Raw genomic sequence first — 13798 nt, forward strand, 5'->3', positions numbered from 1 at the left:
GTTTGGTGTTCCCGCCTGCCTAAGGTAGGAGCTTGGTTCGCTCCACAGTACTACAAATAAACACACAGATGCTGTGGTACTGTACGCAAGTAGGATGTCACTTAGTTCTTAATCCCTTTGTGTATCTCATTCTCTCAGTCATTCTGTGGCCTCACTCAACATACGGGGTTTAAGCATGTGGCACTCCGAGGAGCCCAGTCATGATCTTACGACAGGAGTCCTTGTCCCCTCAGTTTGATCTTAACCTCTCCCCTCAGACCTCGCAGAGGCCCCCATAAGACATTAGCGTGTGAAAGTTCAGAGCTGCAGTGTTATCTACCAAGTGCCAGGCTGATTAGCTCTAACGAAAGAAAACACACTCGGAAACCAACCACAACCAGCATTTATAATTTAAAAGCATGACTGAATTTGCACTTTTCTTCCACAGTCTGAGGAATTCCACCTGGAGTCTGTTAATTTTCATGGATGTAGCCTTATCCCAATCTAGGCCTCAGTTTCCCCAACTGTCACAGGAAGTCTCTAGATTTATTTGACTAGCAGTCCTTAAGATGGCATTGCCACCATTCTGCGTGTCCCAGTTCTCAGGAGTCATGTATGGAGTCAGGAGGCCTTGGATGTCCTGATGGGTACAGAGATAGAGAGAAGAATGCTTGTCCCAGCCCGAGATACCGTCAGCCCTCCCAAGATCGACGTTTGACTGGGTCATGGGGAGTACGTCTCATTGTCAGGCTTGGGGCTGTGGCTGATAGACAGAAGGCACACCTTTCTATCAGACAATGGCCAAGGGGATAAAGTCCGACCAGAAAATAAGGATTGAGGCAAACTCTGGGGGTGGGCAAGACTTGGAGGCTGCTGACCTCATAGAGGGCCAGCTGGACCACTCCTGGGGAGGCAGTCGCAGATTAAGAGGACAAAAGCAGGGGTGGGTTACTTACTGCTGCGTCTTGGTGTTTGTTGGGGAGTCACCAAATACTTCTGGAATGAACAGCTCCTGGTAGCATAGCGTCACACAGATGTGATGTGCCAAGGAAGGCCAGGTCTTGGGGCCTATGCCTGAAGTTTCAACATCTTCCAGGTGAAAACAAGAGGGTCAGGAGTTCAAAGTCATCCTGCACATATGAGTTCGAGGTCATCCTGGGCTACCTGAGATCATACCTCAAAAAAGTTAAAAGGAAGCTGGATAAAATAGGGACGCCTTTAAGCCCAACACTCGCTTAGCACATAGAGGCAGGTGGATTGCTGTGAGTTTAAGGCTAGCCTGATCTATACGGCAAGTTCCAGGGTGGGGGTTGGGGAGAAGAGTGGCAGAGGAGACCCGGGCACTAAACCCTGAAGTGTTGGGCTGAACAAGTCTCCAGCCGCAGCTCACTTAACTTTCCCTTTAACCTGTGGGGTCACGAATACTAGATGGATACCAGAGGATAACCGTGTGGGGCTGGTTCTCCCCTCTGTCATGTGGCCCAGGGATCTGTTGCAGGTCTGCACAGGAACTAACTGCCTTTTACCAGAACTGAGACATCTCGCCAGCCTCCGCTCACTATATTTGGGGTTTTCTGTGAGTAGCTTGTGTCAGCCCCTTATTCCTTTTTATGGGGGGATGGGGCATCACAAAACACATGGCTCCATCTACTCATGTGCTGGTGGACATTACCTGCAGGTAACTGTGCTAGAAATTGTCACGCGTGGTTTTATATAGACATATACTACATTTCTCTCTCTCTCTGCAGCATATACCCAAGACTGGAGCTTTCGGGCCATTGAATGTCTCTATGCATTTTTCTTTTCCTTTTTCTTTTCAGGTTTGTTTGGTTTTCTTTTTCTAGACAGGGCTTTTCTGAAGAGCCCTGGCTGTCCTGAAACTCACTCTGTAGACCAGGCTGGCCCCAAACTCAGAGATGCACCTGCCTCTGCCTCCCAAGTTCTGGGACTCAAGGTGAGCGAACACCACCTCCCCAATATCTCTTTCCTGTTTTACACAAACACACACACACACACACACACACACACACACACACACACACACGGGGGGGGGGAGAAAGAGAGAGAGAGAGAGAGAGAGAGAGAGAGAGAGAGAGAGAGAGAGCCACATGTGTGGAGTTAAAGGACAACTTTGGGAGTTGATTCTTTCCTTCTACCGCATGGGTCCCAAGACTCAGACTCATATCATCAGCTGCAAGTAACTTTCCTTGCTGAGCAACCTCACTGGTCCCCGCCTTGCTTTAAACCCTCAGAGAACCCAATTTTCCTGACCTCCCTACAGCTCCGTTTCTAATATGGAAAGTGGACAGAGTACTAAATAATATCAGGGCTAGAGAGATGGCTCAGTGGTTAAGAGCTCTGGCTGTTCCTCCCGAGGGCCCTGGTTCAATTCCCAGCATCCGCGGGGCAGTTCAGAGTAGCCTGTAGCTCCCACTCTTTGGAATTGTCGTGCATCTGTGCACACAGACATTCGAACACAAGCATGTATGCTGGGGGCTGTCCCGATGCCCTTTGAGTTCTGATGTTCATTCTGCTTCCTCAAGGGGGGTTGCCCCCCCCCAAGCAGTCCACCACATACTCAGGTGATCTTATGTGAACCTTCTCCCCATTTTAACAGGTTCTGGTCAATAAAGGCCAGAGCCTGTGATTGGGCAGTGGAAGGGAAAGGTGGGACTGGAGGTTCAAGAGTGGGGTAGAGAGACAGAAGACGACGAGGGAAAGAGAGAGGATGAAAGATGAGGAGGAAGTGCGATGGACCAGAACCACATGGCCAGGAGAAACCGCAAGTTGCAAGGGGTCTTATAGCAGGGGAATAACTTGGTATAGTGTTATAATAACTGGATTGTGTGGGGTTTTTTATACGAGCTTATTGGGGTTGGAAACTCCAGCAACACACATAAATAAACAAACAACAAACAAACAAACACGCTGGATACAATGGCTCACACCTTTATTCCCAGGAAGCAGAGACAGGCAGGTCTCTGTGAGTTCGAGGCCAGCCTGTTCTACAGAGTGAGTTCAAGGACAGACAGGGCTACAGAGCGAGACCTTGTCTCAGTAAACAAACCAATATCTACTGAGTGTAATAGAGTAGATTGACAGCATCAAGCCCTGTGAAATACGTAAACCCAGGCACCAGTAAACACCAAATGATACCAGCAGTTGAAGCTGGTTCTCTGCTGATGTTCAAGGGGATGGGTGCTGGATGGTCCAGCTTCTCGCCAGCACACGACCCTGCACAAAGAGCTCTGACATTAACCAGGGCACTCTGGTTTCAAAGTCTATGCAGTTCCAGGCATCTGGTGGGATGCTCCCTAATGCATAGAGAAGGACATGAACTCTAGAGTTCATCTTTTCTCCTTAACCAGATTGTGAGCCCTTGGAAGCCAAGTCCTTTGGAGGCAGAGAGTGGGTCAGGAGGCGGAAGGTGCTTAGGGTCTGGAGAAGGAGAGACCTGGGGCTACAAATCCCAGTCTGCTTCCAGTGGCTGCCTGACCTGACCCACACATGTTCCAAAGACTGTCCAAGTCCCCTTCATCATGTCCTCAGTGACCTGTACAGAGTGCTGGCACTTGGTGGGCAGTGTGCCCGGAGACAGTGTCCTGTCTAGACCACACCCATCAGGGCTGTGGAAGGAAGGACACAGGGTCAAAAGGAAAAGGTTCTTGGGAGTTGCGGTCCCCTGATTGCTATCACGTAAGTTGTGTTGAATGGAATGGAATTTGCAGTTCCCTCTCCTATTCTCGTGTACACTTCTCTTGCTATTTTTATTAAGTAAGAACAGGAACAGAAAGTTTTTGTTGAACTGTACGGTGATTGATTAATCTGGCCTGGGTACGATCTAAGACCGTAACTCCTGGGCTGCTGTGTCTCATCAACAACCCACTCATCCGAGAGTCTGTCCGAGAGTCTGTCTGAGGCTGTTCTTGGTTCCTGGGGAGTTTTCAGAGTTGACTGCACGGCATCATTTGAGAGCTATGATGGATTTGTGTATGGTAATCCTTGCCATTGCAAGAGCCCTGACGTGTCTGAAGTGAGGATCACGTGCAGTCTCTTCTCTAGTGGGTCAGAAGTGATGCTTGTTTCTTTGGAAGCGTCTCTTCTCGTGAACTTCACTAAGGATGAGTTGCTATCCGTGTTAAAAGGGGATCACGGCTTCTTTTCTACTAAAATAAATAAGAATTTCTGAACCAAAAAGCAGTGCCGGAGAGATGGCCCAGCCGTTTAGAGTTTGCTCTGGCAGAGGACCAGGGTGCAGCTCCTAACATCCACACAGTAGGTAGCTCATGACCATTTGTAACTCTGGTTCCAGTGAGACCTGATGCCCTTTTCTGGTTTCCCCGGGCTCCAGACACACACGTGGTGGCATACATACAAGACATTCAGGAAGAACATCCACGTATAGAAACTAACCTAACCTAACCTAACCTAATTGTTTTCTGAGCAAATTAGAATTTCAAAGATAGCCTCAGCTACGTGATAAGTTCTAGGTTGGGCTACCCTGGGCTACAGGAGACTGTTTCAAATCGGAAAGATTAAGTTAAAAGTCTGATTTGGTGGTATGGGTCTGTGATCCTAGAAATAAAAAGAAAATGGGTAGAGGTTCATGGTCATTGTGAGGAACTGGGAGCTTGATCCTAACAGGATGACAGATGTGGGCAGGGGACACATAGATATAAAGGTAGTGAACTCTGGGTTCTCCTCACCCTCTAACCTGAGACAAAGCTTAGGGAGCTTGTTCTTCCACCAGCAGGCCCATTGCAGCTGACCAGTCTGGGCTGGCTGGACATGAGGAAGGCCAGTTCTAAGCATGCCCACCTGAAGCTGGGAGTCCACCAGCTCCCCTTTCTTAGTCTCAGTGGACCAACCCCAAATTAGGGGACGGGGACCCGTCCCAGGCCACCGAGAACACTTAAGACCCCTGGCTCTTGGGAAGGGGCGTATTTCAGGCTCTCTCTGCTCTGCAAGGAGTCTTTGTGACATTTTGTCCATCTGAGTGTGTGTGTGTGTGTGAATATGTGTCAGTGTATTTGTGTGTGTGTATGTGTGTGAATGTATGAGTGTGCGTTACTGCCTGTAGTATCTGAGAATTTTGTTGCCTTACAATATACATTTTAGTCAGGCGGTAGTGGTGCACACCTCTAATCACCACACTTGGGAGGCAGAGGCAGGAAGATGTGTTGAGTTCAAGGCTAGCCCGGTGTACAGAGTTTCAGGACGGCCAGGGCTACAGAGAGAAACCCTGTCTTGCGGGGGAGGGGAGAAAAATCGGTGCCTAATTCATCTCTGGCTTATATCTTGAAGTCATTGTTAGCCAGGAGAATCTTATAGAAAAAGACCCCCTGAACACAAGTCATCCCCCAACACATTTATGCTAAGGATGGGGTGGGAACAAACGTCTGATTAGAAAACCTCTGAGACAGGGGAATGGATTATACAAAGATCAAGGGAAATTTTCCTAAGAACTTAGGGAAACTTAAGAAAACAAACTCCTTACCAATTGGTCTGTTGCCCTAAACTGGTAAATCATCAAAATAAAACCCAGACAGAGGCTGGGAATATGGGTCGGCGGCCGCTGCCCAGCATAAATCAGCCTCTAGGTTCTACCCCAGCACTGCAGAACAACATAAAAACAAAATCCAAAACAAGAGTGGGTCAGGCAGGAAGGGAGAGTTGGCTTCCTTTTGATGGCGAAATGCAAATAAAATTGAATAATAAAAAGAAAAGGCAGAGGAGCAATACAGAAAACAGATGCGGGACTGAGCAGACAGCGGGAAAACACCGAGGCTCCAGAGAGGCCAGGCCAGGGACAGAACTCCAGGCTACACTCCCAAGCCCCTCCCACAGGACCTGCCCATATTAGGTACCCTAGGCCCCGCCCAGATCTCGACCGTAAAGTTCTGCCTCCCTTTCTGCGAGGTGATAGCTTAGATGAGATGAACATGGAGGCTACCCCGAGCCTCTAGACACAGATCCCTGGAGGTACAGCCCGGAACCTGTGCATCTCTGATCATAACGGAACCTTCCGGGATGTGGGTCAGCCCACCTCTGAGGAGCAACAAGAGTTCCCCATTTGTTTGTAGGTAGAGGCAGTTGGGAGCATGTGAAACATCTTCCCTTATATTTAAGGTTCCTTATGTTCCCAACAGCCCATGCAGGAAGGCCAACAGGAATCCTGGGAGGTGTCTGTCCTGAAGGGACACCACTTCCTGGTGCCAGCCACTATCTATGCAGATTTGCAAAGCTGGATAGTCTGAGGTTACTGTGGTTTGGTTCTAGTTAAAACCCTACAAATGAGCTGCTGAGATGGTACACTGGGAGGTTTTTTGCCAACTTGACACAAACCAGACAACAGAGAGGAAGGAGACTCAGCTGAGAAAAGGCCTCCATTAGATCTGACTATAGGCAAGCCTGCATGGCATTTTTTTTTCTCTTTTTCTTTTCTTTTTTTTCGGAGCTGGGGACCGAACCCAGGGCCTTGCGCTTGCTAGGCAAGCGCTCTACCACTGAGCTAAATCCCCAACCCTGCAGGGCATTTTCTTAATTAGTCATTGATGGGAGAGGGCTCAGCCTATTGTGGGGCTGATGGTTCTAACCAAGCTATGGTACCAATCCAGTAAACAGCACCCCTCCATGGCCTCTGCATCAGCTTCTGCCTCCAGGTTCCTGCCCTGTGTGAGTTCCTGTGCAGACTTCCTTTGGTGATGAACAGCAACGTGGAAATGAATATAAGCTGAATAAACCCTTTCCTCCCCAACTCGCTTCTTGGTCGTGGTGTTTTGTGGCAGCGATAGAAACCCTGACTGAGACAGTGGGTAAAGTCTGGTGACCTGAGTTTAATTCATGTGGTAGAAAGACAGACCAGCTCCTGCAAACCGCCCTCTAACTTCTACGTGCATGCCACGGCACACGTGTGCTACCACAGGAACGCACACATTTGCATAAAGCAAGTACATAAGTGAAATAAAAGTTGGAATCCCAAGTCTGGGTCTCAGGACATAGCTCAAACGATGGAATGTTTGCCTTCTACACACGAAGCCCTGGGTCTGATCCCTTGCTTTAGGGTCTGATCCAGCCTGGGCTCTCCTCTGACTCCCTATGTTCAAAGGACGACCTTGAACTCCTGACCTCTTGCCTCCAGTTCCGTAGTGCTGGGATGTCTGATCTGTACCACAAAGTGTTTATGCAGTGCTGGGGAACGAACTCAGGGCTTTGTGTGTGCCACCACAGCACTCCACCCACAGAACTACGTCCCCAGCCTCCTTGTGTTTGATCTCAAGCAAAACGAAATTCTGAACTTTCCCCTGCAGGAGGAGAAAGCTTAAATACAGGAAAGCCCGGTGGTCTGGCACGGAATCAAAAGGTTGGGGAGGGTCCGGAGGCCTCTGTCATCTTTTGTCTCCTGGTGTCCTGTGTTTATTACTAACAATTAATCTCTCCAGTATGTCATGGAACTGGAAGTGTGTGCCGCCACTACCGCTATCCCATTTCCTCCTTTATGAGGGAGACAGCAGCGGATGAGCCACCGGGCTCCTGAGGTCCTAGCTGTGCCACCAGCCAGTAGGTCCTGGGCCTTCGTTCCACTTCTCCAGCAGTGCCATTTTCCTACTTACACAGGGCTTTACAGGCTTGGTAACAGTGTCTGCACCAGGGTATAGAATTCCAGTGACACCTGAGCTTGCTTCAGGGGCCGAAAGGGACCTTTGGTCCCCAAGAAATGTAAAGCTTTTATCTGGGAGCCTTGTTCTCTGGTGCACCCGCTTCCTGGATCTGACGCTTGACAGAGTTTTATGTAAGCTGTTACCTCAGGCTTGAAGCACAAACGTTTCCTTCGACTCCTATGACCCATGACTATCTTTTTTACAACTTAAAGCCCTGGGCCTGTGAAAGGGCTCAGCAGGTATAGGGACTTGCCGCTAAGCTTGATGACCCGAGTTCAATCCCCAGAACCTACTTGGTAGAAGGAAAGAATCAAGTCCCACGAAAGTTGCTCTCTGATCTGTACATACATTCTGTGGCATGACAGGCTATTCTTCACTTGGGGACACTGGTTTCAAATACATTTATAACAACAACAACAATAATAATAACAATTAGTTTATCACATAATAAATATATCATAATTATATAATTGTTATATTGTAATAAATAATAATAATAATAATTATTATTATTATTATTATTATTATATTTGAGACATGATTTTTCTGTATATCCTTGGCTGTCCTGCAACTCACTCTGTAGGCCAGGCTGGCCTTGAACTCAGATCCATCTGCCTCTGTCTCTTGAGTGCTGAGATTAAAGGTGTGTGCCTCCTAATAAGATAAATAAAACATAATAAAAAATTTAAACACTATATAGAAGTTTCCAGGCTAAGAGGACATGCTGCTGTGCTGATGACCTCTCTTCTCATCGGCTGGTCACTAGTGTGGATTGGTGGGTGCTGGGAAACATGGATTCAATGGACTGGTGTTAGCCTGGTCCCTAAGACCTGGAGTCCTTACTCAGGGTTTTAAACCAAACCGCAGTGACGTGTGTGTGTGTGTCCATCCAGTTTCTCTAGAACTGGAAGGAAAGTGAGTCAGACACCATAGCTCCAGACTGCCTGGAAGTGGTGTCTTCATGGCAGAAGCCAAGTAGTCCTTGACAGACTGCTGACCCCAGGGCTCTCTAGTCTCAGCATCACTGGGACACTCTTAGACTTCTAGGCCCCAGGCCCCCACCCCTCCCAACTCCAACTCTGGTCTCAGCCCAAGCCCCGCCCCAGGCCCCGCCCCCCCAGGTTGTGTGTCTCCACTCTCAACCCTCAGCCGGATTCCCTCAAAGCCCCCCAGGGCACTGTCTCCAGGTGAACATAGGTCTGCCCAGAGCAGAAGGCAGTGAGCAGGCATGGGATGAGCTGACAAAGGGCTTTAAGGGAGCCCCAGAGGGAACCCTGGACCTCCACTTCCTTCCGCTGCCCATGTCCTATTGGTGAGAGACAGCTGGGAGCCAGCCATTGGTCAGCGCATAGCGGAGGCTCAGGGATGGCAGCCGACTTTGTGTTTAAGAGCACTTGTTCTCACAGAGGACCCTGGTTCTGTTCCCAGCACCCACAGAGCAGCTCACGATCACCTAAAACTCCAGTTCCAGGGGATCCATCCACCCATACACATACAATAAAATAAAACCTAGAAAGAGCAATGGAAACGGCCTTATCACCTGCCTTGGGGGTGGAGGGTCCCGCCCAGGGTTAATTTGGCACAAAGGCCAGCTGGGTTCCTCTAGGACCAGCCGAGGGGGTGCTTCTTCCAAGAAATGAAAGGATAAAGAGCACTCCACACCAGGGCAAGACCAAGCCATAACCAAGCCTGAAGTGGCCTTGTCCTGCCGGTCACTTAGGGACAGCAAGGGGCCTCTCTTAAAGGTTCCTTCCTTCCTGAACAACTTGACTTTAGTCAGGGGTCTCTTGGCCGTTCCCTCCTCAGCACATTCTTTCTCAAAAGGAGATGCCACGGTTGAATTTAGATCCAACCACCAGAGTAATTCTTTACCCCAAGACGGTGTTTGACAATGTTTTATGTGAGATTCAAAGGCAGGCAGTGTATGCAACTAGTGTAGCACTTGGGAGGCTGAAGCAGGGGGATAGCTTGAACCAGTGTCTCAGGACCAGCCCGTGACATAGTGCCAGACTCTAGTTGTTTTTTTTTTTTAAGCTGTTTTGTTTTGTTTTTACATTTTATTTTGTTTGTTTTTCTAGATAGGCTTTCTTTGTGTAGCCCTGGCTGCCTTAGAGCTCCCTCTGTAGCCTGGGCTGGCCTCGAACTCACAGAGAGCCGCCTGCCTTTGTCTCTTGTGTGCTGGGACTAAAGCCACCGCACTTGGCTACTTGTTTTTGAGACAGGGTCTTCTGTAGAGTAGCCCGATCTGGCTTCAAACTTGATATGTGTAATGGAGGATGGCCTTGAAGTTCTCCAATCCTCCTGCCTCTACCTCAGGTGTGCTGAGATCACAGGCGTGCGCCGCCTACATTCTTCATTAGATGGAACCTTGGGTTCTGCGTATGCTGGGCAAGCACTCTACAAACTGACATCACACCTTCAGCCCAGACTGTCCCTTTACAGTGTTAGCGCCTGGAAGTCGGAGGCTGGAGAATTGGGAGTTCAAGGCCAGCTGTCCTACCTAGGGCTATTATTGCTGTGATGAGACACCATGACCAAAGCAAGTGGCAGGAAGGGGTTAATTTCGGCTTACACTTCCTGGTAACAGTTTGTCCCAAAGGGAAGTCAGGACAGGAACTCAAAACAGGGCAGGAACCTGGAGGCAGGAGCTGATGCAGAGGCCATGGAGGGATGCTCCTCACTGGTTTGCTCCCCATGGCTTGCTCAGCCTGGTTTCTTATAGAACCCAGGACCACCAGCTCAGGGTTGGCACCACCCACAATGGGCAGGGCCCTCCCCATCGATCACTAAGAAAATGTCTTATGGACTTGCCTAGAACTCAATCTTACGGAGGTATTTTCTTAGCTGGGATTTTCTCCCCTCAGATGTCTGTAGTTTGCATCAAACTGATGCAGAACCAGCCAGCACACCAGCTTCAACTACCTAACACATCCAGGAGCCTCCGTCTCAGAAAAGCAAACAAATAAAACAACAAACCCATAGTATTTCAATTGAACCAATCACATTGAACACTATTAATCTTAATTTTAAAAAAAGGTGGTAGTGTAGGGGGCTGGAGAGGTGGCTCAGCAGTTAAGGGGACTTCGCTGCTCTTGAGTGGACTCAGGTCAGTTCTCAGCATCCACACGGCCACTGAAAATCATCCTGGCCTCTAGTTCCAGGAGATCTGCTCTTTCCCTCTGGCCTCCAGAGGTACCAGACATGCACATGGTGCACAGACGTATGTGCAGACAAAACACCCATACACATACATACAGACAAATCATTTTAAGAATGATACTATACCCAGACACCAGTGATACATGCCTTTAATCCTAGCACTTAGGAGGTAGAGACAGGCAGAGCTCTGTGAGTTCGAGGCCAGCCTGGCCTACAGAGTGAGTTCCAGGACAGCCAGGGCTACAGAAAAAAAAGAAAAGAAAAAAGAAAGAAAAATGCTAGTATAGTAATGTGTCTGTAATTTTTATTAGTGTACTAAATAATGCAATCCTGAGGCAGATAAATCTGGAAATTACCTTAATTTTGTTCTGGGGTTTAAATTTTAAAAAAAATTGTAGTAATGCGAATATTTGTCTTCATTTCTTTCCGTGTTGCTGAGATAAAGGACTTCTGCCAAGATTAAGTTAGGAGAAAATGGGTTTATTTAAGCTCATAGGAACCATGACAGGGCCAGTCTATCAAGGCAGGGATGTCATGGTGGCAAGAGCTTGAAGTCGCTGCATCGTTAATGACTTCCTCATGTTGTCCCACTCCCAACCATAGTATTAGTTTTGTTGCTACTTCATAACTGTAATTTTGCTATTGTTATGAGCCGTTAAGTATTTTTGGAGATCAAGGGTTGCCAAGGGGGTCGCGACCCACAGGTTGAGAACCATTGTTGTAGCTGGTCAAGTTGAGCATTAGCACTAAGCATCAAAGGTTGAGCTCAGGACCTTGTGTATGCTAAGTACAGGCTACCTAGAACTAGTTCTCTCTCTCTATCTCTTTCTCTCTCTCTCTCTCTCTCTCTCTCTCTCTCCACATAGCATTACATGTAGAATTATGGGCCTCCAATACCACCAAACCCACCTACCTTATTTTTGAAGTACAGTACGGATGAACTTGAGTGATACCGTAGAACGCTACAGAACGCCCGTGCTATCTGTGGGGTGATCTCCATGGGTAAGGAAGCCATAGGCCTGGTTGCTACTCTGCATCCACAGAAGGAAGGGCTCCTCTCGGGAGGAGGCTGGTGAGAGGTAAGCTAGGATTTCTTCCCATCAGTTCACAGATTCCTTTGTCACTCTAGCTGTGGTAGAATGCTTGTGAGACTCCAGGTCCAATCCCCAGCACCCACACGCACCACACACACACACACACACACACACACACATTCATACACTCACATATGTACACCCTCAAACCCACACTCACACATTCTCTCATATACACACTCACACATACATATACACCCACACACATTCAACACACATCCACATCACACCCACACTCTAAAACACACAGTTACATACACACACAATTCTCTCCATACACACTCACACACTCAACACATAGCCACACACACATACAGGACTCTCACAGACACACACACACAACTACCACACACTCACAACACGCACTCAAATACACCCACTCACACACTCATACATACCCCCTATATACTCACACACACACACACACACACCCATAAGCACACTCATACATACACACACACTCACACTCTCAGGGCACTCACTCACACACACATACAAACACACACTCACACACACACAGTCTAAAGCTGCAACAAATATGTTAATTACCGTCAAGTACTAGGTCTTTTTTCAAGACAGGGTTTCTCTGTGAAGCCCTGGCCCTTGGGTGGTGGAAGCAGGAGGATCAGGAGTTCAAGGTCATCCTTAACCACATAGCAAGTTCAAGTTTGAGGCCAGCCACGTGAGGCCCTGTCTCAACAAACCAGAACACAGGCTATATAGTGTGTAATGTGGACACAGTAAGGGCACAATGGAGTGCTTGCTTCCTAGACGAATAGGGAAGGGGGCTCATCATTGTGGGATAGGAAGTACTTGAAGGAAACCAGGGAACGAGGCCCATAAAGAATTGTCCTGTCATTGTGGGGCAGGAGCCCTGACACTGCTTGCTACTGGGGAGAATCAAGAAGAAATAGGGAAAAGGTAGTAGCAGAGAACCCCACTTCTGTTCTTACTGTCTAAGGGAGACGAGGACAGTGGTGTAAGACTGGTCCGATGCTGGTCGTGGGCCGCGGATACCCCTGCCCCCACCCCCCAAACACTGAGGGAAGAGGGGCTGGAGGAAGTGAAGGACATTTCAACCACTTTCAGAAGCTTGGAAGCCGATCCTTCACCACCATACCCATCGGAGCCCAGCAACACTGGCTATGGAGCCGGCTGGATGCCCAGCTCCCGGCCTGGGTCTCTCCCTCCTCCTGCCTACCTCTGTCCCATTGATGGAAAGGTGTCTTATGGAATGGGTGTTTTATAAGCTCTTCAAACATTCCTGCCTTGGGGACATTTTACTTTCTCTCATTTCTGTCCAGGAAACCAACGCCCTGATGTCCCCTGGAATCTCCTCGGCAGCCAGAGATGCAAAACTCCATCCGCTGGCTGTCCATTCCTCAGGATGTCCTACTCTTGGGGAACTTGCAGGACAGCCTGCGGCCAACATGTGACCTACAGCAGGTCCTTGCAATGACTTAATTTGATTATGTCTGATTATTTATTTGTGTGTGTGTGTGTGTGTGTGTGTGTGTGTGTGTGTGTGTTTAACTCAGACGAGTAGTTTAGAAGTGGGTCTCTCCATCTTCCATATAGGCTCAGGTTGTCAGAATTGACAGCAATGTCTTTGCCTATTGAGCCATCTTGCATACACCTCTGACTTGGATCTCTACCCTCAGATACTTACCCCGGGTACTGCCCCTCTTGTACCTCTGCTCTCAAGAGTCCCACCCCCCACCCTCCCACTTCCTATCAGAGCAGCCGCAGCCCACCAACCCATCCTATCAGAGCAGCCCACCATCCCACCAGCCCCTCCTGTCCTATCAGAGCAGCCCACCAGCCCACCAGCCCCTCCTGTCCTATCAGAGCAGCCCACCAGCCCACCCACCAGCCCCTCCTGTCCTATCAGAGCACCTGATTCCT

General features: G+C 48.7%; 1 long non-coding RNA gene across 1 annotated transcript in view; it reads left to right on the forward strand.

Moving 5' to 3' along the window:
- The window catches only part of LOC134483921 (uncharacterized), a 17944-nt gene extending 4587 nt beyond the window's left edge, over window positions 1-13357 (forward strand). Inside the window, exon 2 of the long non-coding RNA XR_010061123.1 lies at window positions 13198-13357. This is a non-coding gene — a long non-coding RNA (uncharacterized LOC134483921). The remainder of the gene's footprint in view (window positions 1-13197) is intronic.
- The last annotated feature ends 441 nt before the right edge of the window (window positions 13358-13798 follow it).

This window comes from Rattus norvegicus, chromosome 20 (genome assembly GCF_036323735.1).
Source record: "Rattus norvegicus strain BN/NHsdMcwi chromosome 20, GRCr8, whole genome shotgun sequence".
NCBI classification, from domain to species: domain Eukaryota; kingdom Metazoa; phylum Chordata; class Mammalia; order Rodentia; family Muridae; genus Rattus; species Rattus norvegicus.